General features: G+C 49.4%; 19 non-coding genes and 2 pseudogenes across 19 annotated transcripts; all 21 read right to left on the bottom strand.

The window, feature by feature from the left end:
- Window positions 1–11: 11 nt before the first annotated feature.
- Window positions 12–202, bottom strand: LOC148996970 (U2 spliceosomal RNA). The gene has a single exon (XR_016149227.1). It is a non-coding gene; the product is annotated as a U2 spliceosomal RNA (small nuclear RNA).
- A 1,112-nt stretch (window positions 203–1,314) lies between these two features.
- On the bottom strand, window positions 1,315–1,479 carry LOC148996971 (U1 spliceosomal RNA). Its single transcript, XR_016147535.1, has one exon. It is a non-coding gene; the product is annotated as a U1 spliceosomal RNA (small nuclear RNA).
- Window positions 1,480–1,817: 338 nt separating this feature from the next.
- On the bottom strand, window positions 1,818–2,008 carry LOC148996972 (U2 spliceosomal RNA). Its single transcript, XR_016149228.1, has one exon. It is a non-coding gene; the product is annotated as a U2 spliceosomal RNA (small nuclear RNA).
- A 1,109-nt stretch (window positions 2,009–3,117) lies between these two features.
- Window positions 3,118–3,282, bottom strand: LOC148996973 (U1 spliceosomal RNA). The gene has a single exon (XR_016147536.1). It is a non-coding gene; the product is annotated as a U1 spliceosomal RNA (small nuclear RNA).
- A 339-nt stretch (window positions 3,283–3,621) lies between these two features.
- LOC148996974 (U2 spliceosomal RNA) lies at window positions 3,622–3,798 on the bottom strand (annotated as a pseudogene).
- Window positions 3,799–10,378: 6,580 nt separating this feature from the next.
- Window positions 10,379–10,543, bottom strand: LOC148996975 (U1 spliceosomal RNA). Its single transcript, XR_016147537.1, has one exon. It is a non-coding gene; the product is annotated as a U1 spliceosomal RNA (small nuclear RNA).
- Window positions 10,544–10,881: 338 nt separating this feature from the next.
- On the bottom strand, window positions 10,882–11,072 carry LOC148996976 (U2 spliceosomal RNA). Its single transcript, XR_016148260.1, has one exon. It is a non-coding gene; the product is annotated as a U2 spliceosomal RNA (small nuclear RNA).
- Window positions 11,073–12,184: 1,112 nt separating this feature from the next.
- On the bottom strand, window positions 12,185–12,349 carry LOC148996977 (U1 spliceosomal RNA). The gene has a single exon (XR_016147538.1). It is a non-coding gene; the product is annotated as a U1 spliceosomal RNA (small nuclear RNA).
- A 338-nt stretch (window positions 12,350–12,687) lies between these two features.
- On the bottom strand, window positions 12,688–12,878 carry LOC148996978 (U2 spliceosomal RNA). Its single transcript, XR_016148611.1, has one exon. It is a non-coding gene; the product is annotated as a U2 spliceosomal RNA (small nuclear RNA).
- Window positions 12,879–13,990: 1,112 nt separating this feature from the next.
- Window positions 13,991–14,155, bottom strand: LOC148996979 (U1 spliceosomal RNA). The gene has a single exon (XR_016147539.1). It is a non-coding gene; the product is annotated as a U1 spliceosomal RNA (small nuclear RNA).
- Window positions 14,156–14,494: 339 nt separating this feature from the next.
- LOC148996980 (U2 spliceosomal RNA) lies at window positions 14,495–14,685 on the bottom strand. The gene has a single exon (XR_016149229.1). It is a non-coding gene; the product is annotated as a U2 spliceosomal RNA (small nuclear RNA).
- Window positions 14,686–15,794: 1,109 nt separating this feature from the next.
- LOC148996981 (U1 spliceosomal RNA) lies at window positions 15,795–15,959 on the bottom strand. The gene has a single exon (XR_016147542.1). It is a non-coding gene; the product is annotated as a U1 spliceosomal RNA (small nuclear RNA).
- A 338-nt stretch (window positions 15,960–16,297) lies between these two features.
- On the bottom strand, window positions 16,298–16,488 carry LOC148996982 (U2 spliceosomal RNA). The gene has a single exon (XR_016149230.1). It is a non-coding gene; the product is annotated as a U2 spliceosomal RNA (small nuclear RNA).
- A 1,112-nt stretch (window positions 16,489–17,600) lies between these two features.
- LOC148996983 (U1 spliceosomal RNA) lies at window positions 17,601–17,765 on the bottom strand. Its single transcript, XR_016147544.1, has one exon. It is a non-coding gene; the product is annotated as a U1 spliceosomal RNA (small nuclear RNA).
- A 339-nt stretch (window positions 17,766–18,104) lies between these two features.
- Window positions 18,105–18,295, bottom strand: LOC148996984 (U2 spliceosomal RNA). Its single transcript, XR_016149231.1, has one exon. It is a non-coding gene; the product is annotated as a U2 spliceosomal RNA (small nuclear RNA).
- A 1,111-nt stretch (window positions 18,296–19,406) lies between these two features.
- Window positions 19,407–19,571, bottom strand: LOC148996985 (U1 spliceosomal RNA). Its single transcript, XR_016147545.1, has one exon. It is a non-coding gene; the product is annotated as a U1 spliceosomal RNA (small nuclear RNA).
- A 337-nt stretch (window positions 19,572–19,908) lies between these two features.
- On the bottom strand, window positions 19,909–20,099 carry LOC148996986 (U2 spliceosomal RNA). The gene has a single exon (XR_016149232.1). It is a non-coding gene; the product is annotated as a U2 spliceosomal RNA (small nuclear RNA).
- Window positions 20,100–21,208: 1,109 nt separating this feature from the next.
- On the bottom strand, window positions 21,209–21,373 carry LOC148996987 (U1 spliceosomal RNA). Its single transcript, XR_016147547.1, has one exon. It is a non-coding gene; the product is annotated as a U1 spliceosomal RNA (small nuclear RNA).
- A 339-nt stretch (window positions 21,374–21,712) lies between these two features.
- LOC148996988 (U2 spliceosomal RNA) lies at window positions 21,713–21,903 on the bottom strand. Its single transcript, XR_016149235.1, has one exon. It is a non-coding gene; the product is annotated as a U2 spliceosomal RNA (small nuclear RNA).
- Window positions 21,904–23,015: 1,112 nt separating this feature from the next.
- On the bottom strand, window positions 23,016–23,180 carry LOC148996989 (U1 spliceosomal RNA). The gene has a single exon (XR_016147550.1). It is a non-coding gene; the product is annotated as a U1 spliceosomal RNA (small nuclear RNA).
- Window positions 23,181–23,518: 338 nt separating this feature from the next.
- On the bottom strand, window positions 23,519–23,693 carry LOC148996990 (U2 spliceosomal RNA; annotated as a pseudogene).
- Between the last annotated feature and the right edge of the window lie 2,975 nt (window positions 23,694–26,668).

Genomic DNA, 26,668 nt, shown 5'->3' on the forward strand with positions numbered 1-26,668 from the left:
TGAACACTTTAGGAGGGTGCACCGTTCCCAGAAGTACTGCAATACCGGGTCGATGCGTGGAGTGGACGGAGCAAGCCCCTATGCCATCTCCCAGGACCAAAAATCAATTTAATATGTGGTGCCCGGGTAGGGCACGTATCAGATATTAAACTGATAAGAACAGATACTACACTTGATCTTAGCCAAAAGGCCGAGAAGCGATGACGCAGCGACGCCGAGGCGGGGGAGCCGGCAAAGGCCACGCCCACCTGGGCCGCGGCGAGAGGGTCTAAGGTCGCCGGCAAACAAGCTCAGCTCAGATTGGTTGACACCGAAAATGGATCACAACAGAGTGCACAGCACGACACTCTGGAGTGCAACCTGGGATTTTGGATCATCAACATTCCGCCTTAAAAGTGAGCGGGCAGACCAAAGCGTCCGTGGTAGAGACTTGAAACTCTGAGGGATGGTAGGACCGGCCCGGTACTACAACCTCACCAAGGCTCGCCCCGATCGGCCCCAAGGTGGCGCTGCAGCGATCAAAAGTACGAAATGGCTCGTAACTCCTCGACCGTCGGTCGCAGACCCAAGTGTCTTACATCACCGGAATCCTTGGCTCGAGCCGAACAAGATGCATGCCTCGGATTGGGTGGCCGCGCTGGCGAGATTTTCGGGTATTTTGGATTTTCTGAAAAACCTACTTTTGCACACTAGTCCTAGGTTTTTTGCCCGATCTGACCCAAACCGGTGCAGAAAGATTCTCTGGAGTCCGACTGCCAACAGGGATCGGGAAACAGTTGGAATTTCCATCCACGTTGGCGACGGTACGCCAAAACGTTGGGGGTGGGCGAGGCGGGCTTTACTTAAACGGCTATAACTCTCCAACGGAATGAGACGATTGCACCCAACTCGGTACACCTGTGTACGGGCTCAGCCCGTGGTCACGTGAAGAGGAATGCGGCGACTGGCCACTTGGTGGCGCTGTAAACAGAAAAAAACACAACATGGGTGGCTGTATATCACGTGACGTTTCACACGTGCACAATGTTTTCATAGCACATGATAGAACTCCTCATTCCGAACAACTTTGCCTCCAGGACAACTGCTGTGAACTAAGTCGTCCGTCAAATATTGGAGACTATTTGAAGAATTGAGGAGAAAAAAGAAAACCCTCCTCACACAGACCGGTCCTAGACTGTTTCGTATCTCTCGAGCAACCGCCGCAGTTCAACTCTCTGGACTGCCTCTGGATATTGAAGAAGTGGAGAAAAAAAACAAAAAACAAAAGAACCTCAAGTGGAGCTTTAACAATCTGCCCTTTTAACCAGTGTTGTCCAGGGGAGAGCGCGAACGCAGTCCCCCACTACCATAAATTATGCAGTCGAGATTCCCACATTTGGGGAATTCGCAGGGGTCAGCACAACCCAGAGTGCAATGGCCGAGCCTCGCCCTGGGTGAACCACCTTCCTGATCATGGTGTCTCCCCTGCCAGGTAAGTATGAATTCCCAGGCCTTCAGTCAGAAGCACCCTGCCCCTCTCCCCAATCCTCACCAGCGGTTTGCCAGTCAAAAAAGGGGCTTTTTTTTTTTTTTTTTTTTTTGCACGCTCCGCATCCGGCTCCATGAGCCATAAATGTACATAATGCGCCGTCCCCGAATAGTGGACGGATCAGATGTTAAACTGACAGAGGAACAGGGGTTCCTTTTTGTCTTGTTTTTACACCACAATTCTACCCAGGCTAGTATAGCACATGATCACCTACAACACCCACTCACACTAGCTCCATTATCACCTTCTGCCACACAAGACCACTACATTTCTTTCATTGAACACTTTAGGAGGGTGCACCGTTCCCAGAAGTACTGCAATACCGGGTCGATGCGTGGAGTGGACGGAGCAAGCCCCTATGCCATCTCCCAGGACCAAAAATCAATTTAATATGTGGTGCCCGGGTAGGGCACGTATCAGATATTAAACTGATAAGAACAGATACTACACTTGATCTTAGCCAAAAGGCCGAGAAGCGATGACGCAGCGACGCCGAGGCGGGGGAGCCGGCAAAGGCCACGCCCACCTGGGCCGCGGCGAGAGGGTCTAAGGTCGCCGGCAAACAAGCTCAGCTCAGATTGGTTGACACCGAAAATGGATCACAACAGAGTGCACAGCACGACACTCTGGAGTGCAACCTGGGATTTTGGATCATCAACATTCCGCCTTAAAAGTGAGCGGGCGGACCAAAGCGTCCGTGGTAGAGACTTGAAACTCTGAGGGATGGTAGGACCGGCCCGGTACTACAACCTCACCAAGGCTCGCCCCGATCGGCCCCAAGGTGGCGCTGCAGCGATCAAAAGTACGAAATGGCTCGTAACTCCTCGACCGTCGGTCGCAGACCCAAGTGTCTTACATCACCGGAATCCTTGGCTCGAGCCGAACAAGATGCATGCCTCGGATTGGGTGGTCGCGCGGCGAGATTTTCGGGTATTTTGGATTTTCTGAAAAACCTACTTTTGCACACTAGTCCTAGGTTTTTTGCCCGATCTGACCCAAACCGGTGCAGAAAGATTCTCTGGAGTCTGACTGCCAACAGGGATCGGGAAACAGTTGGAATTTCCATCCACGTTGGCGACGGTACGCCAAAACGTTGGGGGTGGGCGAGGCGGGCTTTACTTAAACGGCTATAACTCTCCAACGGAATGAGACAATTGCACCCAACTCGGTACACCTGTGTACGGGCTCAGCCCGTGGTCACGTGAAGAGGAATGCGGCGACTGGCCACTTGGTGGCGCTGTAAACAGAAAAAAACACAACATGGGTGGCTGTATATCACGTGACGTTTCACACGTGCACAATGTTTTCATACCACATGATAGAACTCCTCATTCCGAACAACTTTGCCTCCAGGACAACTGCTGTGAACTAAGTCGTCCGTCAAATATTGGAGACTATTTGAAGAATTGAGGAGAAAAAAGAAAACCCTCCTCACACAGACCGGTCCTAGACTGTTTCGTATCTCTCGAGCAACCGCCGCAGTTCAACTCTCTGGACTGCCTCTGGATATTGAAGAAGTGGAGAATAAAAACAAAACAAAAGAACCTCAAGTGGAGCTTTAACAATCTGCCCTTATAACCAGTGTTGTCCAGGGGAGAGCGCGAACGCAGTCCCCCACTACCATAAATTATGCAGTCGAGATTCCCACATTTGGGGAATTCGCAGGGGTCAGCACAACCCAGAGTGCAATGGCCGAGCCTCGCCCTGGGTGAACCACCTTCCTGATCATGGTGTCTCCCCTGCCAGGTAAGTATGAATTCCCAGGCCTTCAGTCAGAAGCACCCTGCCCCTCTCCCCAATCCTCACCAGCGGTTTGCCAGTCAAAAAAGGGGCTTTTTTTTTTTTTTTTTTTTTTTGCACGCTCCGCATCCGGCTCCATGAGCCATAAATGTACATAATGCGCCGTCCCCGAATAGTGGACGGATCAGATGTTAAACTGACAGAGGAACAGGGGTTCCTTTTTGTCTTGTTTTTACACCACAATTCTACCCAGGCTAGTATAGCACATGATCACCTACAACACCCACTCACACTAGCTCCATTATCACCTTCTGCCACACAAGACCACTACATTTCTTTCATTGAACACTTTAGGAGGGTGCACCGTTCCCAGAAGTACTGCAATACCGGGTCGATGCGTGGAGTGGACGGAGCAAGCCCCTATGCCATCTCCCAGGACCAAAAATCAATTTAATATGTGGTGCCCGGGTAGGGCACGTATCAGATATTAAACTGATAAGAACAGATTTTTTTTTCTTTCGAAAAGTTTTATTGTCACAGTGTCATTCCATTATTTCCATTTGCATGTACATTTTTTCTTTTAGATCACATTTTTACACATATTAAAAGGGACACATTATTTACTGTTAAAAGTTTCTTGTGTTTTGTGTGTTGTGTAAAAAGTCCATGTTTGTTTTAAAAGAAAGGTAAATGGTTTAAATAATAGGAATAAAACAATAAAACATGTCAGATAAAAAACAATAAAACAATAAATTATGCCACATAAAACATCTCTTGTACAGGATCGAGGGTGAGTCCCTATCAAGAATGTCCATTCACTCCAGGTCTCCAGAACAGGCCCCAGACTCCTCGCTTCCAGCGCCCAGCGGAGATCCCCTCTCCTCCGGCCCGCTGGCCCGCTGTTCCCGTAGCCGGTGTGGTGAGGGTGCATCTACGGGCGGCCAGGGTCGGGGGTGGCCGGGACCTCTTTGGTGTGACCCCAGCCCCCCCATCCGAATAACGACGTCCGGCGCCTCCTGCAGCGCAGATCTAACTAATTGCTCGCACGCGTGGAGGGGCACCGTAACGCGTTTCCCCACCAGCAGGTTTCTGGTGGCCCAGATGGCATCCTTGATATGGTTGAGGGTGAGCCAGAGCGAGGTAAATTGCTGTGATGTTAGCTCCTTCAAGCCCTGACCCACCCCCAGGATGGCGAGCCTGTATCCCACCTGGGCCCGACCCGCCGGCAGGCACGGGAAAACCAGGGGGCTGGTCTTGGCCCACAGGTCCCGCGCAGCACCGCACTCCCAGAGCAGATGGTAGACGGTCTCCGGGGAACCACATCCGGACCGTGGGCAGGTGGGGTTTTTGGCCATGCCTCTGGAGTGCATAACCGCCCTGACCGGGAGGATCTCATGGGCCACCATCCACGACAAGTCCTTAAGCCTGTTCTGGAGAGCTGGGTGGGCTGCGTTCCTCCAAACGTCTTTGGCCTCACCTAGTGTGAGGCCTGGAACTGGACTCACCGATTCTCGATCCTGCACAAGAGAGACAAGAGACTTGTGGTTAGTTAAAACAGTGGCATCATTCGTTTCTAAAAGGTATTTCTTTAAAAAATTCTTAATAAAAAGATGTTCTTTTGACAGATTAAAAGACACTGGACATTTAAGATCAACGGGTAAAATTTTCAAAGATCTTAAGTATGACCCCATCCAGAATCGGGTCATGGCTGCTGTCTTGTGTTCTCTGGATGGGGTCAGGGCGTATTTAATGTGGAGGGCAGTGAAGCGGCTGCCTAAAAACAGGTGGGGGTCTGGGAGCCCTTTTCCGCCATTCTCCTTCCTTTTCTTCACTACTTCTCTTTTGAGTCGCTCCCACTTGGACCCCCACAGGAAGTAAAACACTGCTCTCTCCAGGTCAATCAGGAAACTTCGTGGGGGACTAAAAACAGAACAGACAAGTAAAATCAGTGGTAAAATCACAGCTTTAAAAATTAAAATCTTGCCTTCAATCGTCAGATTTCTTAGTCCCCAAAAGCCCAGTCTTTGCCTAACTTTCCCTAACATGTCAGTCCAGTTACCCTGTCCTCCACCCTCCCTGTCAAATTTAACACCTAAAATTTTCAAATTATTATCTTTAAAATCCAAATCTAGTCCACCTTTGTCAACGTTCCCCCACGGCCCGAAGAGCTGGGCCTCAGACTTGCTCCTATTGAGCTTGGCGCCTGAGGCCCGACCGTACCAGTCAGTCAAGTCCATTGCTCTTCGTACCGATAAAACGTCCGTTGCTAAAAGGGTCACGTCGTCCATGTATAAAACGCAGGTTGCCGTCAGTCCACTAGTCCCTGGAATGCCTAGTCCTTTAATCCATTTGTCCCTTCTCAAGATTTGTGCCAGTGGCTCTATACAAGCCACATACAGAAGGGGAGATAAGGGACACCCCTGACGGACGCCGCTGTAGATATTAACAGCTTTGGATAAATGCCCATTAACTACAATTCTGCTGACCAGACTGTTGTACAGCAGTCCCACCCAGGCTATGAACCGCCCTGGAAATCCCATTTTACCCAGTACCTTAAAAAGGAACTGGTGCGAGATACGGTCGAATGCTTTTTCAAAGTCTAAATTTAGGACTACTAGCCGAAGGTTTCTGTCTCTCGCATAACAGATGGCGTCTCTGATCAGCACCAGGCTGTCCGTGATCTTCCTTCCTGGCACAGCGCATGCTTGATCCGGGTGGATTACGTCCTCTAAAACTGTCGACATGCGTGTGGCTAAAATTTTGCTAAAAAGTTTACAGTCGACATTTAAAAGAGTGATGGGTCGCCAGTTCCGTAAGTCAGTCTTGTCCCCTTTCTTATGTAAGAGTGAAACTATCCCTATTCTAAAGCTGTCAGGAAGTCTTTCAAGAGTCTCAAATTCTTTAAAAACAGTCAGTAAGTCGAAAGCTAAAATATCCCAAAAAGTCAAATAAAACTCCAGAGGAAGTCCATCGGTGCCGGGGGACTTTCCTCGTTTAAAACTTTTGAGTGCTTTGTGAATTTCTAAAATGTTGAAATCTTGAGATAAAATTGTACCTTCGCCTTCGACTTTCTTTTCTAAAAACTCTAAAACCTCCTGTAATGTGTCATTGTGGACTTCTTTGGTGCTGTATAGGTTTTCATAAAATACTTCAGTTTCCTTTAAAATTTCTTTTGTGGTGTAAACCTCCCTCCCTCCACTTTTCAAAGCTGTGATTGCCCCACCCCGTGAAATAATTTTTTTAAAGAAATACCTCGTGCACCTTTCACCTTCCTCTATCTCCTTCTCCCTGCTCCTTAAAATGACACCTTTGCTTTGAATTTCGGATAAAACTGACATTTCTTGCTTTATTTCTTTGATTTCTTCACTAAAATCAATCCCATCGTTTAAAAGGTTAAAATATCTCTGTAGTCGTTTTTGCAGCCCCATCATGCGTCGATTTAATCTATTCTTTTTGATTTTTCCTATCTTTCTAAAAAACTGTCTCGTCCGTTCTTTTACCATCTCCCACCACTGTGCACGTGAGTCGTAGAAGTCTTGGAGGGTCTGCCATTGGCTGAACTGCTCCCTGTACTCACTGACTACATCTTTATCTTCCAAAAGGGAGCAGTTCAGCTTCCACAGCCCTCCCCCTGCAGTCACACCAGTGGGGAGTGAAAGGGTGCATGACAGCATTGTGTGATCTGAAAAAAAGAGGGGGGTTAATGTTGCATCGGTTGGCAGGCAGTCCCGTGTAAAAACGTAGTCAATGCGAGAGGCTCTGGTGCCGTCACCACTGAACCAGGTGAAGCCCTCCTCTCTCTGATGCATTGCTTTAAAACAGTCCACTAATTTAAAATCTCTAACTAAATCCTGCAATAAAACCGACGTTTTGTCAACTTTAAAATCCTCTGTCCTCTTCCTGTCTTTCTTGGTTAAAACGCAATTAAAATCCCCTGCTACCACTAGGGGAGCCCTACCTAACATGTGGGGCCGCAGGTCTTCTAAAAGCTCATACCTATTGTTTTTGTCTGTAAAACCATACACATTTAAAATGTTAAAATCCTTACCTAAAAAAGTCAGATTAGCTAAAATTGCCCGCCCATCCCTCACCACAGTGCTGCCCTTCACCAAGATATTAGGGTTTTGTATTAAAATGGCGACACCGTCATTTTTATTAAAATTGGACCCACTCCAAACGGAAACTCCTGGGGTCCAAATCTCCTCCCACTTTCTGTAATTGGATAAAAAAGGCAGGCCACATTCTTGTAATAAAAACACATCTGACTTAAAAGTTTTTAAAAAGGATAGGACACTCTGTGCTCGTATATTGCTCCTCACACTTCTCACATTGATGGTGGAGATAGTGAGAGCCATGAGCAGTATGGTTAAAAGGGTATGAGACATTTAAAAGCAACAAAAGGACTACAGAGATTTAATTAAAATCAGGTTATTTCTTGTTGCACTTGCCGTCCCTTTTCCCCAGAAAGCCTGGGATCAGGGAGGAAAGTGCTTGACGTCTCAGGGCTCACAGAGAGAACCTCTTGTGAAGCCTTTGGCGTCGATGTTCTTAGCTTAAAATGCAGAAAAGATACTTCATTAGGAGAGTCTGTGGGCCACACACGGTCTAGATCTTCCATGGGGGAACTATCTAGCCGGTGCGCTACCCGCAGCTTTTTCTCCTCTGTTTGGACCAGAGGAGATCTCGCAGTTCTTTTCTGCACTTGAGCATTGGGAAGAGAAGAATCTGTCTCACTCCCACTAGTTGACCCACTAGCCTCAGACACGGTGACAAGGGAGGAAGCCGTTTCCTCCTCTTTGTCGTCCACCTCTTCTTTACCATTATCATTTTGAGGATTGGCTTCCTCCCCCTGACCAGCTGTTCGAGTTGACTCCGCCCCTGTGGCCGCCCCACTTCCTTCTTCCAGTCCAATCCCTGAGGCTGGCTGAGGATTTGAATTTCCCGCCAAAACCTCAGGGCCCGCCTCCTTTATCGTTTGCTCTTTGGGTGGGGCGGCCATTTTGTTGTTTTTTAGCTTGTTGGCAAAACTTTGGGGGCAGTCTCTGTAGAGATGGGATGATTCTCCACAGAGGTTGCACTTTCTGCCATTTTTGCACTCTTCAAAAGTGTGTCCAATTTCTCTGCACTTCCTACACACTACTTCTTGGCACGCCTCGGCGAGATGCCCAAGTTGGCCACACTTGCGGCATAGCTTGGGCATCCCTTGATAATGGATGTAACCTCTATTCTCTCCCAACACAATCATAGAAGGAATTTGACTCAGGCCATGGTAGCTGTTGGGATCTGCCCATTGTTTAATGGGCACTCTCCACGCACAGCTCCAGATACCGTCTTCATCTAAAACCTTGACTGGTTGACCACGAATAGAGCAATATCTTGCCAACCATACAGCAATGTCTTCTCCACTAACTGTTTCATTAAACATCCTGACAATCACCACTTTCAGCGAATTATCAGTCAGTTTTTCCACAGTGAACATGGAGAAATTGGCTTTACACAATTCATACCGAGCCCAAAAAGTACTTAGCAAGGAAGCAGAAGCAAAACTAACGTCGAAGCCATGATTCAGGGGCAGAGTCAACAAGCAGTTAATATCAATAGCCTTAAAACCGAGAGTCTGTTGGATGCACTTCCTGGAAAAGTCCAACCTGGACATCGCCTGGAGAGTGCCATCCTCCTTTGTCTTAAATTTAAAACGCACGCTGTGGTGCCTCCTCATGCCGGCACGAGCAGCCGACATGTTGGAGGCACCACTAGCCTGCTGCGGCTAAAATCCAACAATAAATATACAATAAATAAATTAAAACCTGCTTACCTTAAAACCAGAAGATTCCTCGTAGAACGAGTCGTCAATTAAAAGCCGCTTGTCAATGTACCTCCTGAAGGGTGTATGTCCCGTGTGACAAGCAACACACGAGACCAAGTCCAACAAGAGGCGATCGCTGTCTCAGACGTCCGACCAGACCACTTGATCTTAGCCAAAAGGCCGAGAAGCGATGACGCAGCGACGCCGAGGCGGGGGAGCCGGCAAAGGCCACGCCCACCTGGGCCGCGGCGAGAGGGTCTAAGGTCGCCGGCAAACAAGCTCAGCTCAGATTGGTTGACACCGAAAATGGATCACAACAGAGTGCACAGCACGACACTCTGGAGTGCAACCTGGGATTTTGGATCATCAACATTCCGCCTTAAAAGTGAGCGGGCAGACCAAAGCGTCCGTGGTAGAGACTTGAAACTCTGAGGGATGGTAGGACCGGCCCGGTACTACAACCTCACCAAGGCTCGCCCCGATCGGCCCCAAGGTGGCGCTGCAGCGATCAAAAGTACGAAATGGCTCGTAACTCCTCGACCGTCGGTCGCAGACCCAAGTGTCTTACATCACCGGAATCCTTGGCTCGAGCCGAACAAGATGCATGCCTCGGATTGGGTGGCCGCGCTGGCGAGATTTTCGGGTATTTTGGATTTTCTGAAAAACCTACTTTTGCACACTAGTCCTAGGTTTTTTGCCCGATCTGACCCAAACCGGTGCAGAAAGATTCTCTGGAGTCCGACTGCCAACAGGGATCGGGAAACAGTTGGAATTTCCATCCACGTTGGCGACGGTACGCCAAAACGTTGGGGGTGGGCGAGGCGGGCTTTACTTAAACGGCTATAACTCTCCAACGGAATGAGACGATTGCATCCAACTCGGTACACCTGTGTACGGGCTCAGCCCGTGGTCACGTGAAGAGGAATGCGGCGACTGGCCACTTGGTGGCGCTGTAAACAGAAAAAAACACAACATGGGTGGCTGTATATCACGTGACGTTTCACACGTGCACAATGTTTTCATAGCACATGATAGAACTCCTCATTCCGAACAACTTTGCCTCCAGGACAACTGCTGTGAACTAAGTCGTCCGTCAAATATTGGAGACTATTTGAAGAATTGAGGAGAAAAAAGAAAACCCTCCTCACACAGACCGGTCCTAGACTGTTTCGTATCTCTCGAGCAACCGCCGCAGTTCAACTCTCTGGACTGCCTCTGGATATTGAAGAAGTGGAGAAAAAAAACAAAAAACAAAAGAACCTCAAGTGGAGCTTTAACAATCTGCCCTTTTAACCAGTGTTGTCCAGGGGAGAGCGCGAACGCAGTCCCCCACTACCATAAATTATGCAGTCGAGATTCCCACATTTGGGGAATTCGCAGGGGTCAGCACAACCCAGAGTGCAATGGCCGAGCCTCGCCCTGGGTGAACCACCTTCCTGATCATGGTGTCTCCCCTGCCAGGTAAGTATGAATTCCCAGGCCTTCAGTCAGAAGCACCCTGTCCCTCTCCCCAATCCTCACCAGCGGTTTGCCAGTCAAAAAAGGGGCTTTTTTTTTTCTTTTTTTTTTTGCACGCTCCGCATCCGGCTCCATGAGCCATAAATGTACATAATGCGCCATCCCCGAATAGTGGACGGATCAGATGTTAAACTGACAGAGGAACAGGGGTTCATTTTTGTCTTGTTTTTACACCACAATTCTACCCAGGCTAGTATAACACATGATCACCTACAACACCCACTCACACTAGCTCCATTATCACCTTCTGCCACACAAGACCACTACAACTCTTTCATTGAACACTTTAGGAGAGTGCACCGTTCCCAGTAGTACTGCAATACCGGGTCGATGCGTGGAGTGGACGGAGCAAGCCCCTATTCCATCTCCCAGGACCAAAAATCAATTTAATATGTGGTGCCCGGGTAGGGCACGTATCAGATATTAAACTGATAAGAACAGATACTACACTTGATCTTAGCCAAAAGGCCGAGAAGCGATGACGCAGCGACGCCGAGGCGGGGGAGCCGGCAAAGGCCACGCCCACCTGGGCCGCGGCGAGAGGGTCTAAGGTCGCCGGCAAACAAGCTCAGCTCAGATTGGTTGACACCGAAAATGGATCACAACAGAGTGCACAGCACGACACTCTGGAGTGCAACCTGGGATTTTGGATCATCAACATTCCGCCTTAAAAGTGAGCGGGCAGACCAAAGCGTCCGTGGTAGAGACTTGAAACTCTGAGGGATGGTAGGACCGGCCCGGTACTACAACCTCACCAAGGCTCGCCCCGATCGGCCCCAAGGTGGCGCTGCAGCGATCAAAAGTACGAAATGGCTCGTAACTCCTCGACCGTCGGTCGCAGACCCAAGTGTCTTACATCACCGGAATCCTTGGCTCGAGCCGAACAAGATGCATGCCTCGGATTGGGTGGCCGCGCTGGCGAGATTTTCGGGTATTTTGGATTTTCTGAAAAACCTACTTTTGCACACTAGTCCTAGGTTTTTTGCCCGATCTGACCCAAACCGGTGCAGAAAGATTCTCTGGAGTCCGACTGCCAACAGGGATCGGGAAACAGTTGGAATTTCCATCCACGTTGGCGACGGTACGCCAAAACGTTGGGGGTGGGCGAGGCGGGCTTTACTTAAACGGCTATAACTCTCCAACGGAATGAGACGATTGCACCCAACTCGGTACACCTGTGTACGGGCTCAGCCCGTGGTCACGTGAAGAGGAATGCGGCGACTGGCCACTTGGTGGCGCTGTAAACAGAAAAAAACACAACATGGGTGGCTGTATATCACGTGACGTTTCACACGTGCACAATGTTTTCATAGCACATGATAGAACTCCTCATTCCGAACAACTTTGCCTCCAGGACAACTGCTGTGAACTAAGTCGTCCGTCAAATATTGGAGACTATTTGAAGAATTGAGGAGAAAAAAGAAAACCCTCCTCACACAGACCGGTCCTAGACTGTTTCGTATCTCTCGAGCAACCGCCGCAGTTCAACTCTCTGGACTGCCTCTGGATATTGAAGAAGTGGAGAAAAAAAACAAAAAACAAAAGAACCTCAAGTGGAGCTTTAACAATCTGCCCTTTTAACCAGTGTTGTCCAGGGGAGAGCGCGAACGCAGTCCCCCACTACCATAAATTATGCAGTCGAGATTCCCACATTTGGGGAATTCGCAGGGGTCAGCACAACCCAGAGTGCAATGGCCGAGCCTCGCCCTGGGTGAACCACCTTCCTGATCATGGTGTCTCCCCTGCCAGGTAAGTATGAATTCCCAGGCCTTCAGTCAGAAGCACCCTGTCCCTCTCCCCAATCCTCACCAGCGGTTTGCCAGTCAAAAAAGGGGCTTTTTTTTTTCTTTTTTTTTTTGCACGCTCCGCATCCGGCTCCATGAGCCATAAATGTACATAATGCGCCATCCCCGAATAGTGGACGGATCAGATGTTAAACTGACAGAGGAACAGGGGTTCATTTTTGTCTTGTTTTTACACCACAATTCTACCCAGGCTAGTATAACACATGATCACCTACAACACCCACTCACACTAGCTCCATTATCACCTTCTGCCACACAAGACCACTACAACTCTTTCATTGAACACTTTAGGAGGGTGCACCGTTCCCAGAAGTACTGCAATACCGGGTCGATGCGTGGAGTGGACGGAGCAAGCCCCTATTCCATCTCCCAGGACCAAAAATCAATTTAATATGTGGTGCCCGGGTAGGGCACGTATCAGATATTAAACTGATAAGAACAGATACTACACTTGATCTTAGCCAAAAGGCCGAGAAGCGATGACGCAGCGACGCCGAGGCGGGGGAGCCGGCAAAGGCCACGCCCACCTGGGCCGCGGCGAGAGGGTCTAAGGTCGCCGGCAAACAAGCTCAGCTCAGATTGGTTGACACCGAAAATGGATCACAACAGAGTGCACAGCACGACACTCTGGAGTGCAACCTGGGATTTTGGATCATCAACATTCCGCCTTAAAAGTGAGCGGGCAGACCAAAGCGTCCGTGGTAGAGACTTGAAACTCTGAGGGATGGTAGGACCGGCCCGGTACTACAACCTCACCAAGGCTCGCCCCGATCGGCCCCAAGGTGGCGCTGCAGCGATCAAAAGTACGAAATGGCTCGTAACTCCTCGACCGTCGGTCGCAGACCCAAGTGTCTTACATCACCGGAATCCTTGGCTCGAGCCGAACAAGATGCATGCCTCGGATTGGGTGGCCGCGCTGGCGAGATTTTCGGGTATTTTGGATTTTCTGAAAAACCTACTTTTGCACACTAGTCCTAGGTTTTTTGCCCGATCTGACCCAAACCGGTGCAGAAAGATTCTCTGGAGTCCGACTGCCAACAGGGATCGGGAAACAGTTGGAATTTCCATCCACGTTGGCGACGGTACGCCAAAACGTTGGGGGTGGGCGAGGCGGGCTTTACTTAAACGGCTATAACTCTCCAACGGAATGAGACAATTGCACCCAACTCGGTACACCTGTGTACGGGCTCAGCCCGTGGTCACGTGAAGAGGAATGCGGCGACTGGCCACTTGGTGGCGCTGTAAACAGAAAAAAACACAACATGGGTGGCTGTATATCACGTGACGTTTCACACGTGCACAATGTTTTCATAGCACATGATAGAACTCCTCATTCCGAACAACTTTGCCTCCAGGACAACTGCTGTGAACTAAGTCGTCCGTCAAATATTGGAGACTATTTGAAGAATTGAGGAGAAAAAAGAAAACCCTCCTCACACAGACCGGTCCTAGACTGTTTCGTATCTCTCGAGCAACCGCCGCAGTTCAACTCTCTGGACTGCCTCTGGATATTGAAGAAGTGGAGAAAAAAAACAAAAAACAAAAGAACCTCAAGTGGAGCTTTAACAATCTGCCCTTTTAACCAGTGTTGTCCAGGGGAGAGCGCGAACGCAGTCCCCCACTACCATAAATTATGCAGTCGAGATTCCCACATTTGGGGAATTCGCAGGGGTCAGCACAACCCAGAGTGCAATGGCCGAGCCTCGCCCTGGGTGAACCACCTTCCTGATCATGGTGTCTCCCCTGCCAGGTAAGTATGAATTCCCAGGCCTTCAGTCAGAAGCACCCTGCCCCTCTCCCCAATCCTCACCAGCGGTTTGCCAGTCAAAAAAGGGGCTTTTTTTTTTTTTTTTTTTTTTTGCACGCTCCGCATCCGGCTCCATGAGCCATAAATGTACATAATGCGCCGTCCCCGAATAGTGGACGGATCAGATGTTAAACTGACAGAGGAACAGGGGTTCCTTTTTGTCTTGTTTTTACACCACAATTCTACCCAGGCTAGTATAGCACATGATCACCTACAACACCCACTCACACTAGCTCCATTATCACCTTCTGCCACACAAGACCACTACATTTCTTTCATTGAACACTTTAGGAGGGTGCACCGTTCCCAGAAGTACTGCAATACCGGGTCGATGCGTGGAGTGGACGGAGCAAGCCCCTATGCCATCTCCCAGGACCAAAAATCAATTTAATATGTGGTGCCCGGGTAGGGCACGTATCAGATATTAAACTGATAAGAACAGATACTACACTTGATCTTAGCCAAAAGGCCGAGAAGCGATGACGCAGCGACGCCGAGGCGGGGGAGCCGGCAAAGGCCACGCCCACCTGGGCCGCGGCGAGAGGGTCTAAGGTCGCCGGCAAACAAGCTCAGCTCAGATTGGTTGACACCGAAAATGGATCACAACAGAGTGCACAGCACGACACTCTGGAGTGCAACCTGGGATTTTGGATCATCAACATTCCGCCTTAAAAGTGAGCGGGCGGACCAAAGCGTCCGTGGTAGAGACTTGAAACTCTGAGGGATGGTAGGACCGGCCCGGTACTACAACCTCACCAAGGCTCGCCCCGATCGGCCCCAAGGTGGCGCTGCAGCGATCAAAAGTACGAAATGGCTCGTAACTCCTCGACCGTCGGTCGCAGACCCAAGTGTCTTACATCACCGGAATCCTTGGCTCGAGCCGAACAAGATGCATGCCTCGGATTGGGTGGTCGCGCGGCGAGATTTTCGGGTATTTTGGATTTTCTGAAAAACCTACTTTTGCACACTAGTCCTAGGTTTTTTGCCCGATCTGACCCAAACCGGTGCAGAAAGATTCTCTGGAGTCTGACTGCCAACAGGGATCGGGAAACAGTTGGAATTTCCATCCACGTTGGCGACGGTACGCCAAAACGTTGGGGGTGGGCGAGGCGGGCCTTACTTAAACGGCTATAACTCTCCAACGGAATGAGACAATTGCACCCAACTCGGTACACCTGTGTACGGGCTCAGCCCGTGGTCACGTGAAGAGGAATGCGGCGACTGGCCACTTGGTGGCGCTGTAAACAGAAAAAAACACAACATGGGTGGCTGTATATCACGTGACGTTTCACACGTGCACAATGTTTTCATACCACATGATAGAACTCCTCATTCCGAACAACTTTGCCTCCAGGACAACTGCTGTGAACTAAGTCGTCCGTCAAATATTGGAGACTATTTGAAGAATTGAGGAGAAAAAAGAAAACCCTCCTCACACAGACCGGTCCTAGACTGTTTCGTATCTCTCGAGCAACCGCCGCAGTTCAACTCTCTGGACTGCCTCTGGATATTGAAGAAGTGGAGAAAAAAAACAAAACAAAAGAACCTCAAGTGGAGCTTTAACAATCTGCCCTTATAACCAGTGTTGTCCAGGGGAGAGCGCGAACGCAGTCCCCCACTACCATAAATTATGCAGTCGAGATTCCCACATTTGGGGAATTCGCAGGGGTCAGCACAACCCAGAGTGCAATGGCCGAGCCTCGCCCTGGGTGAACCACCTTCCTGATCATGGTGTCTCCCCTGCCAGGTAAGTATGAATTCCCAGGCCTTCAGTCAGAAGCACCCTGCCCCTCTCCCCAATCCTCACCAGCGGTTTGCCAGTCAAAAAAGGGGCTTTTTTTTTTTTTTTTTTTTTTGCACGCTCCGCATCCGGCTCCATGAGCCATAAATGTACATAATGCGCCGTCCCCGAATAGTGGACGGATCAGATGTTAAACTGACAGAGGAACAGGGGTTCCTTTTTGTCTTGTTTTTACACCACAATTCTACCCAGGCTAGTATAGCACATGATCACCTACAACACCCACTCACACTAGCTCCATTATCACCTTCTGCCACACAAGACCACTACATTTCTTTCATTGAACACTTTAGGAGGGTGCACCGTTCCCAGAAGTACTGCAATACCGGGTCGATGCGTGGAGTGGACGGAGCAAGCCCCTATGCCATCTCCCAGGACCAAAAATCAATTTAATATGTGGTGCCCGGGTAGGGCACGTATCAGATATTAAACTGATAAGAACAGATACTACACTTGATCTTAGCCAAAAGGCCGAGAAGCGATGACGCAGCGACGCCGAGGCGGGGGAGCCGGCAAAGGCCACGCCCACCTGGGCCGCGGCGAGAGGGTCTAAGGTCGCCGGCAAACAAGCTCAGCTCAGATTGGTTGACACCGAAAATGGATCACAACAGAGTGCACAGCACGACACTCTGGAGTGCAACCTGGGATTTTGGATCATCAACATTCCGCCTTAAAAGTGAGCGGGCAGACCAAAGCGTCCGTGGTAGAGACTTGAAACTCTGAGGGATGGTAGGACCGGCCCGGTACTACAACCTCACCAAGGCTCGCCCCGATCGGCCCCAAGGTGGCGCTGCAGCGATCAAAAGTACGAAATGGCTCGTAACTCCTCGACCGTCGGTCGCAGACCCAAGTGTCTTACATCACCGGAATCCTTGGCTCGAGCCGAACAAGATGCATGCCTCGGATTGGGTGGCCGCGCTGGCGAGATTTTCGGGTATTTTGGATTTTCTGAAAAACCTACTTTTGCACACTAGTCCTAGGTTTTTTGCCCGATCTGACCCAAACCGGTGCAGAAAGATTCTCTGGAGTCCGACTGCCAACAGGGATCGGGAAACAGTTGGAATTTCCATCCACGTTGGCGACGGTACGCCAAAACGTTGGGGGTGGGCGAGGCGGGCTTTACTTAAACGGCTATAACTCTCCAACGGAATGAGACGATTGCACCCAACTCGGTACACCTGTGTACGGGCTCAGCCCGTGGTCACGTGAAGAGGAATGCGGCGACTGGCCACTTGGTGGCGCTGTAAACAGAAAAAAACACAACATGGGTGGCTGTATATCACGTGACGTTTCACACGTGCACAATGTTTTCATAGCACATGATAGAACTCCTCATTCCGAACAACTTTGCCTCCAGGACAACTGCTGTGAACTAAGTCGTCCGTCAAATATTGGAGACTATTTGAAGAATTGAGGAGAAAAAAGAAAACCCTCCTCACACAGACCGGTCCTAGACTGTTTCGTATCTCTCGAGCAACCGCCGCAGTTCAACTCTCTGGACTGCCTCTGGATATTGAAGAAGTGGAGAAAAAAAACAAAAAACAAAAGAACCTCAAGTGGAGCTTTAACAATCTGCCCTTTTAACCAGTGTTGTCCAGGGGAGAGCGCGAACGCAGTCCCCCACTACCATAAATTATGCAGTCGAGATTCCCACATTTGGGGAATTCGCAGGGGTCAGCACAACCCAGAGTGCAATGGCCGAGCCTCGCCCTGGGTGAACCACCTTCCTGATCATGGTGTCTCCCCTGCCAGGTAAGTATGAATTCCCAGGCCTTCAGTCAGAAGCACCCTGCCCCTCTCCCCAATCCTCACCAGCGGTTTGCCAGTCAAAAAAGGGGCTTTTTTTTTTTTTTTTTTTTTTTGCACGCTCCGCATCCGGCTCCATGAGCCATAAATGTACATAATGCGCCGTCCCCGAATAGTGGACGGATCAGATGTTAAACTGACAGAGGAACAGGGGTTCCTTTTTGTCTTGTTTTTACACCACAATTCTACCCAGGCTAGTATAGCACATGATCACCTACAACACCCACTCACACTAGCTCCATTATCACCTTCTGCCACACAAGACCACTACATTTCTTTCATTGAACACTTTAGGAGGGTGCACCGTTCCCAGAAGTACTGCAATACCGGGTCGATGCGTGGAGTGGACGGAGCAAGCCCCTATGCCATCTCCCAGGACCAAAAATCAATTTAATATGTGGTGCCCGGGTAGGGCACGTATCAGATATTAAACTGATAAGAACAGATACTACACTTGATCTTAGCCAAAAGGCCGAGAAGCGATGACGCAGCGACGCCGAGGCGGGGGAGCCGGCAAAGGCCACGCCCACCTGGGCCGCGGCGAGAGGGTCTAAGGTCGCCGGCAAACAAGCTCAGCTCAGATTGGTTGACACCGAAAATGGATCACAACAGAGTGCACAGCACGACACTCTGGAGTGCAACCTGGGATTTTGGATCATCAACATTCCGCCTTAAAAGTGAGCGGGCGGACCAAAGCGTCCGTGGTAGAGACTTGAAACTCTGAGGGATGGTAGGACCGGCCCGGTACTACAACCTCACCAAGGCTCGCCCCGATCGGCCCCAAGGTGGCGCTGCAGCGATCAAAAGTACGAAATGGCTCGTAACTCCTCGACCGTCGGTCGCAGACCCAAGTGTCTTACATCACCGGAATCCTTGGCTCGAGCCGAACAAGATGCATGCCTCGGATTGGGTGGTCGCGCGGCGAGATTTTCGGGTATTTTGGATTTTCTGAAAAACCTACTTTTGCACACTAGTCCTAGGTTTTTTGCCCGATCTGACCCAAACCGGTGCAGAAAGATTCTCTGGAGTCTGACTGCCAACAGGGATCGGGAAACAGTTGGAATTTCCATCCACGTTGGCGACGGTACGCCAAAACGTTGGGGGTGGGCGAGGCGGGCCTTACTTAAACGGCTATAACTCTCCAACGGAATGAGACAATTGCACCCAACTCGGTACACCTGTGTACGGGCTCAGCCCGTGGTCACGTGAAGAGGAATGCGGCGACTGGCCACTTGGTGGCGCTGTAAACAGAAAAAAACACAACATGGGTGGCTGTATATCACGTGACGTTTCACACGTGCACAATGTTTTCATACCACATGATAGAACTCCTCATTCCGAACAACTTTGCCTCCAGGACAACTGCTGTGAACTAAGTCGTCCGTCAAATATTGGAGACTATTTGAAGAATTGAGGAGAAAAAAGAAAACCCTCCTCACACAGACCGGTCCTAGACTGTTTCGTATCTCTCGAGCAACCGCCGCAGTTCAACTCTCTGGACTGCCTCTGGATATTGAAGAAGTGGAGAAAAAAAACAAAAAACAAAAGAACCTCAAGTGGAGCTTTAACAATCTGCCCTTTTAACCAGTGTTGTCCAGGGGAGAGCGCGAACGCAGTCCCCCACTACCATAAATTATGCAGTCGAGATTCCCACATTTGGGGAATTCGCAGGGGTCAGCACAACCCAGAGTGCAATGGCCGAGCCTCGCCCTGGGTGAACCACCTTCCTGATCATGGTGTCTCCCCTGCCAGGTAAGTATGAATTCCCAGGCCTTCAGTCAGAAGCACCCTGCCCCTCTCCCCAATCCTCACCAGCGGTTTGCCAGTCAAAAAAGGGGCTTTTTTTTTTTTTTTTTTTTTGCACGCTCCGCATCCGGCTCCATGAGCCATAAATGTACATAATGCGCCGTCCCCGAATAGTGGACGGATCAGATGTTAAACTGACAGAGGAACAGGGGTTCCTTTTTGTCTTGTTTTTACACCACAATTCTACCCAGGCTAGTATAGCACATGATCACCTACAACACCCACTCACACTAGCTCCATTATCACCTTCTGCCACACAAGACCACTACATTTCTTTCATTGAACACTTTAGGAGGGTGCACCGTTCCCAGAAGTACTGCAATACCGGGTCGATGCGTGGAGTGGACGGAGCAAGCCCCTATGCCATCTCCCAGGACCAAAAATCAATTTAATATGTGGTGCCCGGGTAGGGCACGTATCAGATATTAAACTGATAAGAACAGATACTACACTTGATCTTAGCCAAAAGGCCGAGAAGCGATGACGCAGCGACGCCGAGGCGGGGGAGCCGGCAAAGGCCACGCCCACCTGGGCCGCGGCGAGAGGGTCTAAGGTCGCCGGCAAACAAGCTCAGCTCAGATTGGTTGACACCGAAAATGGATCACAACAGAGTGCACAGCACGACACTCTGGAGTGCAACCTGGGATTTTGGATCATCAACATTCCGCCTTAAAAGTGAGCGGGCGGACCAAAGCGTCCGTGGTAGAGACTTGAAACTCTGAGGGATGGTAGGACCGGCCCGGTACTACAACCTCACCAAGGCTCGCCCCGATCGGCCCCAAGGTGGCGCTGCAGCGATCAAAAGTACGAAATGGCTCGTAACTCCTCGACCGTCGGTCGCAGACCCAAGTGTCTTACATCACCGGAATCCTTGGCTCGAGCCGAACAAGATGCATGCCTCGGATTGGGTGGTCGCGCGGCGAGATTTTCGGGTATTTTGGATTTTCTGAAAAACCTACTTTTGCACACTAGTCCTAGGTTTTTTGCCCGATCTGACCCAAACCGGTGCAGAAAGATTCTCTGGAGTCTGACTGCCAACAGGGATCGGGAAACAGTTGGAATTTCCATCCACGTTGGCGACGGTACGCCAAAACGTTGGGGGTGGGCGAGGCGGGCTTTACTTAAACGGCTATAACTCTCCAACGGAATGAGACAATTGCACCCAACTCGGTACACCTGTGTACGGGCTCAGCCCGTGGTCACGTGAAGAGGAATGCGGCGACTGGCCACTTGGTGGCGCTGTAAACAGAAAAAAACACAACATGGGTGGCTGTATATCACGTGACGTTTCACACGTGCACAATGTTTTCATACCACATGATAGAACTCCTCATTCCGAACAACTTTGCCTCCAGGACAACTGCTGTGAACTAAGTCGTCCGTCAAATATTGGAGACTATTTGAAGAATTGAGGAGAAAAAAGAAAACCCTCCTCACACAGACCGGTCCTAGACTGTTTCGTATCTCTCGAGCAACCGCCGCAGTTCAACTCTCTGGACTGCCTCTGGATATTGAAGAAGTGGAGAATAAAAACAAAACAAAAGAACCTCAAGTGGAGCTTTAACAATCTGCCCTTATAACCAGTGTTGTCCAGGGGAGAGCGCGAACGCAGTCCCCCACTACCATAAATTATGCAGTCGAGATTCCCACATTTGGGGAATTCGCAGGGGTCAGCACAACCCAGAGTGCAATGGCCGAGCCTCGCCCTGGGTGAACCACCTTCCTGATCATGGTGTCTCCCCTGCCAGGTAAGTATGAATTCCCAGGCCTTCAGTCAGAAGCACCCTGCCCCTCTCCCCAATCCTCACCAGCGGTTTGCCAGTCAAAAAAGGGGCTTTTTTTTTTTTTTTTTTTTTTTGCACGCTCCGCATCCGGCTCCATGAGCCATAAATGTACATAATGCGCCGTCCCCGAATAGTGGACGGATCAGATGTTAAACTGACAGAGGAACAGGGGTTCCTTTTTGTCTTGTTTTTACACCACAATTCTACCCAGGCTAGTATAGCACATGATCACCTACAACACCCACTCACACTAGCTCCATTATCACCTTCTGCCACACAAGACCACTACATTTCTTTCATTGAACACTTTAGGAGGGTGCACCGTTCCCAGAAGTACTGCAATACCGGGTCGATGCGTGGAGTGGACGGAGCAAGCCCCTATGCCATCTCCCAGGACCAAAAATCAATTTAATATGTGGTGCCCGGGTAGGGCACGTATCAGATATTAAACTGATAAGAACAGATACTACACTTGATCTTAGCCAAAAGGCCGAGAAGCGATGACGCAGCGACGCCGAGGCGGGGGAGCCGGCAAAGGCCACGCCCACCTGGGCCGCGGCGAGAGGGTCTAAGGTCGCCGGCAAACAAGCTCAGCTCAGATTGGTTGACACCGAAAATGGATCACAACAGAGTGCACAGCACGACACTCTGGAGTGCAACCTGGGATTTTGGATCATCAACATTCCGCCTTAAAAGTGAGCGGGCAGACCAAAGCGTCCGTGGTAGAGACTTGAAACTCTGAGGGATGGTAGGACCGGCCCGGTACTACAACCTCACCAAGGCTCGCCCCGATCGGCCCCAAGGTGGCGCTGCAGCGATCAAAAGTACGAAATGGCTCGTAACTCCTCGACCGTCGGTCGCAGACCCAAGTGTCTTACATCACCGGAATCCTTGGCTCGAGCCGAACAAGATGCATGCCTCGGATTGGGTGGCCGCGCTGGCGAGATTTTCGGGTATTTTGGATTTTCTGAAAAACCTACTTTTGCACACTAGTCCTAGGTTTTTTGCCCGATCTGACCCAAACCGGTGCAGAAAGATTCTCTGGAGTCCGACTGCCAACAGGGATCGGGAAACAGTTGGAATTTCCATCCACGTTGGCGACGGTACGCCAAAACGTTGGGGGTGGGCGAGGCGGGCTTTACTTAAACGGCTATAACTCTCCAACGGAATGAGACGATTGCACCCAACTCGGTACACCTGTGTACGGGCTCAGCCCGTGGTCACGTGAAGAGGAATGCGGCGACTGGCCACTTGGTGGCGCTGTAAACAGAAAAAAACACAACATGGGTGGCTGTATATCACGTGACGTTTCACACGTGCACAATGTTTTCATAGCACATGATAGAACTCCTCATTCCGAACAACTTTGCCTCCAGGACAACTGCTGTGAACTAAGTCGTCCGTCAAATATTGGAGACTATTTGAAGAATTGAGGAGAAAAAAGAAAACCCTCCTCACACAGACCGGTCCTAGACTGTTTCGTATCTCTCGAGCAACCGCCGCAGTTCAACTCTCTGGACTGCCTCTGGATATTGAAGAAGTGGAGAAAAAAAACAAAAAACAAAAGAACCTCAAGTGGAGCTTTAACAATCTGCCCTTTTAACCAGTGTTGTCCAGGGGAGAGCGCGAACGCAGTCCCCCACTACCATAAATTATGCAGTCGAGATTCCCACATTTGGGGAATTCGCAGGGGTCAGCACAACCCAGAGTGCAATGGCCGAGCCTCGCCCTGGGTGAACCACCTTCCTGATCATGGTGTCTCCCCTGCCAGGTAAGTATGAATTCCCAGGCCTTCAGTCAGAAGCACCCTGTCCCTCTCCCCAATCCTCACCAGCGGTTTGCCAGTCAAAAAAGGGGCTTTTTTTTTTCTTTTTTTTTTTGCACGCTCCGCATCCGGCTCCATGAGCCATAAATGTACATAATGCGCCATCCCCGAATAGTGGACGGATCAGATGTTAAACTGACAGAGGAACAGGGGTTCATTTTTGTCTTGTTTTTACACCACAATTCTACCCAGGCTAGTATAACACATGATCACCTACAACACCCACTCACACTAGCTCCATTATCACCTTCTGCCACACAAGACCACTACAACTCTTTCATTGAACACTTTAGGAGGGTGCACCGTTCCCAGAAGTACTGCAATACCGGGTCGATGCGTGGAGTGGACGGAGCAAGCCCCTATTCCATCTCCCAGGACCAAAAATCAATTTAATATGTGGTGCCCGGGTAGGGCACGTATCAGATATTAAACTGATAAGAACAGATTTTTTTCTTTCGAAAAGTTTTATTGTCACAGTGTCATTCCATTATTTCCATTTGCATGTACATTTTTTCTTTTAGATCACATTTTTACACATATTAAAAGGGACACATTATTTACTGTTAAAAGTTTCTTGTGTTTGTGTGTTGTGTAAAAAGTCCATGTATGTTTTAAAAGACAGGTAAATGGTTCAAATAATAGGAATAAAACAATAAAACATGTCAGATAAAAAACAATAAAACAATAAATTATGCCACATAAAACATCTTTTGTACAGGATCGAGGGTGAGTCCCTATCAAGAATGTCCATTCACTCCAGGTCTCCAGAACAGGCCTCGGACTCCCCGCTTCCAGTGCCCAGCGGAGATCCCCTCTCCTCCGGCCCGCTGGCCCGCTGTTCCCGTAGCCAGAGTGGTGAGGGTGCATCTACGGGCAGCCAGGTACGGTGGCGGCCGGGACCCTCTCCGTGTGACCCCGGCCCCCCCATCCGAATAACGACGTGCGGCCCACCCTGCAGCGTTGATCTTATTCTTTGCTCGCACGCGTGGAGGGGGACCGTCACGCGTTTCCCCACCAGCAGGTTTCTGGTGGCCCAGATGGCATCCTTTATATGGTTGAGGGTGAGCCAGAGCGAGGCAAACGTTGGTGGTGTCAACTCCTTCAAGCCCTGACCCACCCCCAGGATGGCGAGCTTGTAGTCCACCTGGGCCCGACCCGCCGGCAGGCACGGGAAAAACAGGGGGCCGGTCTTGGCCCACAGGTCCCGCGCAGCGCCGCACTCCCAGAGCAGATGTTGGACGGTCTCCGGGGAACCACATCCGGACCGTGGGCAGGTGGGGTTTTTGGCCATGCCTCTGGAGTGCATGACCGCCCTGACCGGGAGGATCTCATGAGCCACCATCCACGACAAGTCCTTGAGCCTGTTCTGGAGAGCTGGGTGGGCTGCGTTCCTCCAAACGTCTTTGGCCTCACCTAGTGTGAGGCCTGGAACTGGACTCACCGATTCTCGATCCTGCACAAGAGAGACAAGAGACTTGTGGTTAGTTAAAATAGTGGCATCATTTGTTTCTAAAAGGTATTTCTTTAAAAATGTCTTAATAAAAAGGTGTTCTTTTGACAAATTAAAAGACACTGGACTTTTAAGATCAATGGGTAAAATTTTCAAGCTTCTTAGGTATGACCCCATCCAGAATCGGGTCATGGCTGCTGTCTTGTGTTCTCTGGATGGGGTCAGTGCATACTGGATGTGGAGGGCGGCAAAGCGGCTGCCTAAAAACAGGTGGGGGTCTGGGAGGCCTTTCCCGCCATTCTCTTTTTTCTTTTTGACGACCTCCCTCTTGAGTCTTTCCCACTTGGACCCCCACAGGAAGTAAAATACCGCCCTCTCCAACTTGGCTAGGAATCGTCTTGGGGGACTAAAAACAGAACAGACAAGTAAAATCAGTGGTAAAATCACAGCTTTAAAAATTAAAATCTTGCCTTCTAGCGTCAGTTGTCTTAGTCCCCAAAAGCCCAGTCTTTGCCTAACTTTCCCTAACATGTCAGTCCAGTTACCTTGTCCTCCACCCTCCCTGTCAAATTTCACACCTAAAATTTTCAAATCATTTTCTTTAAAATCCAAATCTAGTCCTCCTGTGTCCATATCGCCCCACGGCCCGAAGAGCAGGGCCTCGGACTTACTCCTGTTAAGCTTGGCGCCCGAGGCCCGACCGTACCAGTCAGTCAAGTCCATTGCTCTTCGTACTGATAAAAGGTCAGTCGCTAAAAGAGTCACGTCATCCATATATAAAACACAGGTCGCCGTCAGTCCACCAGTTCCTGGGATGTCTAGTCCTTTAATCCATTTATCCCTTCTCAAGATCTGTGCCAGTGGCTCAATACAAGCCACATACAGAAGGGGAGATAAAGGACACCCCTGACGGACACCGCTGTGGATATTTACAGCTTTGGAAAGATGCCCATTTACAAGAAATTTGCTGCTTAAGCCCTCATACAGCAGCCCCACCCAAGCTATAAACCTCTCTGGAAAGCCCATTTTTTGCAGTACCTGAAAGAGGTACTGGTGCGAGACCCGATCAAAGGCTTTTTCAAAATCTAAATTTAGGGCTACAAGCCGGATGTTTCTGTCTCTCGCATAACAGATGGCATCTCTAATCAGAACTAGGCTGTCTGTTATCTTTCTTCTGGGCACAGCGCAAGCTTGATCCGGGTGGATTACGTCCTCTAAAACGGTCGACATACGTGTAGCTAAAATTTTACTAAAAAGTTTGCAATCAAAATTTAAAAGAGTGATAGGTCTCCAATTTTTTAAGTCAGTCCGGTCACCTTTTTTGTAAAGTAAAGAAACTATCCCTATTCTAAAACTGTCCGGAAGTCTGTCAAGGGTCTCAAAGTCCTTAAAAACAGTCAGTAATTCGTGAGCTAAAATGTCCCAAAAGGTAAGATAAAACTCCAGGGGGAGTCCATCTGCCCCTGGGGATTTACCCCTCTTAAAACCTTTCAGTGCTTTTTGAGTTTCTAAAATGGTAAAATCTTGTATTAAAAGCTCATTTGGACTCTTTACTTCCTTGACTAAAAAATTTAAAACTTCCTTTAGAGTGGTGTCATGTACATCTTTTGGACTGTATAACTCTTGGTAAAAATACTCAACCCCTTTTAAAATTTCATCTGTTGTTTTTACGTCCCTCCCTTCTACTTTTACACTAGTTATAGCCCCTCCCCTTGTTAATATCTTTTTAAAAAAAATACCTAGTACATTTTTCACCTTCTTCTATCTCTCTCTCTTTACTTCTTAAAATAAACCCTTTACTTTGATAACTAGATAAAACTGACATTTCTTTCTTGACCTCTTTCATTTCGTCATTAAAATCAAAACCATTATTAAAAAGATTAAAATATCTTTGTAGTCTTTTTTGCAGCCCCATCATGTATCTCTTTTCCCTATTCTTCTTGTCCCTTCCTACTTTCCTAAAAAACTGTCTTGTCCGGTCCTTTACCATCT

Source organism: Pimephales promelas, chromosome 2 (assembly GCF_988280905.1).
Source record: "Pimephales promelas chromosome 2, fPimPro1.hap1.1, whole genome shotgun sequence".
Taxonomy (NCBI): Eukaryota; Metazoa; Chordata; class Actinopteri; order Cypriniformes; family Leuciscidae; genus Pimephales; species Pimephales promelas.